Genomic DNA, 1,986 nt, shown 5'->3' with positions numbered 1-1,986 from the left:
GGTTGGATCGCAGACTGCTGTGCTAGCAATAAGGAAGGCTCCATGGGCGTGGGACCCTCCCAGCCAGTTGTGGGATATAATCTCCTGGTATGCCCGTTTGCTTAAAGTGCAGTATTGGGGTGGGAGTTACCCGATTTTCCAGGTGTTGTGTGTCTCAGTTCCGCTGGCTAGGAAAAGGGATTCCCTTCCCCCTTGCACTTCCCAGGTGAGGCAATGCCTCCCCCTGCTTCAGCTCTCACTGGTCAGGCTGCAGCAGCTGACCAGCACCGATTGTCCGGCACTCCCCAGTGAGATGAACCCAGTACCTCAGTTGATAATGCAGAAATCACCTGTCTTCTGTGTCCCTCGCGCTGGGAGCTGGAGACTGGAGCTGTTCCTATTCGGCCATCTTGCTCCACCCCTATTCTCTCCTTTCCTGTTTCTACTCTTCTCCTTCTCTTCCTTCTTCTCCTCCTCCTCTTCCTCCTCCTCTTCTTTCTCTTCCTTTTCCTACTGTCCTTCTCCTCCGCCTCCTCCCTCTCCTCCACCGTCTCCTCTTCCTTTTCCTCTTCCTCCTCCTTCTTTTTCCCTTCCTACTCTTCTTCTCATTCTCCTTCTCCTCCTCCTTTTCCTCTTCCTCCTCCTCCTTCTGTTCCTCCTTCTACTCTCCTCCTCCTTCTCCTCCTCTTCCTCCTCCTCCTTCTCCTTCTCCCTACTTCCTTCTTCTTTCTTCCTCTTCTTCTTCTTTTGAAGTCCATATACTGGTGTCTTTAAGAACCATCACCTTTGGAAAAGGTAGATTTTGTCAGCAATGTGGACCTCAGAAATCTTTTATTGCAAGGGAGGTTTCTAGGTTAATTGTTCTCTTCTGTTGACACCCATAGCTATTGGCACCTGCAAAGGTCTTATTTAATGGTTTCTGTTGCTTGGGTGATGAAAAGCACTATATCAAGATGCAAATAAGGGAGGATTTTCAATATTTAATATTAAACCAGCCCTCCTACCTAAAGGAAACTGCCACTTCTGCAAATAGTGTGGAATATTTTGTTATACAACAGGGAGTGGAAGAGCTAAATATGCCCTGCACTTGAACAGCACCCTGTTCTTCTAAGAATTCTGTGTCCCTTATATTACACTGGAACTATCTGGATTACAGCACACAGACTAATAGTCAACCAGCCAAAATAAAATCAACCAAAGACTCAATGCCATCGTTAAAAATCTTACTTTAGAAAGGAAGGACCTAAATAGATACTTTAGTAATCAAATCTAAGGAAGTTCAATTTTACTTGGTTGGGAGAAACATGGAGTAAGCAAATACCTAAAATTAAACAATACTAAAGAAAAAAATAAATTTACTTTTCAAAAATGACTAAAACGTAGAAGTGAATCTGCTATTGCACAGTAATTTACTAAACTGAAGCACAAGTTATTTTGGATTGAATTTGTTACATAGCTCATGCATGAAATGATCTGTTGCTGTTCTTGTGACTGTGAAACAGCAAAGGGGAAAAACATATTCTGTCCAAGGCATTGTAAAAATATTGAAAGCTTTGAGCCTTTTGTAGAGGTATATGACTATAACTTGTCATTTATACTTTACAGGCCAATAATTTTTACGCCAAAATCGCAGATGCTTAGCTTTCAGAATTATCTCTTAATTTATAATGGGTTCAGAAACTCAACTCTGGCACCGTGAGACTCACTCATGTGATTACACTGCCACCATGTGGTTTCAAAGATCCTTTTCAATTAAAAAAAATCAAAGAAATGGCCTCTTACAAAAAAGAAAATGATAATTGAAGTATTTTCTCTATTTTTTGGTCGTTTGTTCTGTTACAATATAGGTAGTGTATGGATTCTCACGGGAGATATTACTGGGGCAGAAATGTAAGAGGTGGTAATATAAGCTAATAATTATTTGTAGTTCTTCATGAATTCAGCTTCTGCTAAGTGAATACCATCAAGAACTTTGCTAGCAGGTGCTACCTTAATTGACCTTTTCTG

The sequence above is a fragment of the Mandrillus leucophaeus genome, unplaced genomic scaffold, assembly GCF_000951045.1.
Source record: "Mandrillus leucophaeus isolate KB7577 unplaced genomic scaffold, Mleu.le_1.0 Scaffold452, whole genome shotgun sequence".
In the NCBI taxonomy this organism is placed as follows: Eukaryota; Metazoa; Chordata; class Mammalia; order Primates; family Cercopithecidae; genus Mandrillus; species Mandrillus leucophaeus.
The sequence above is the reverse complement of the archived record's forward strand: the minus strand, read 5'-3'. Positions refer to the sequence as shown.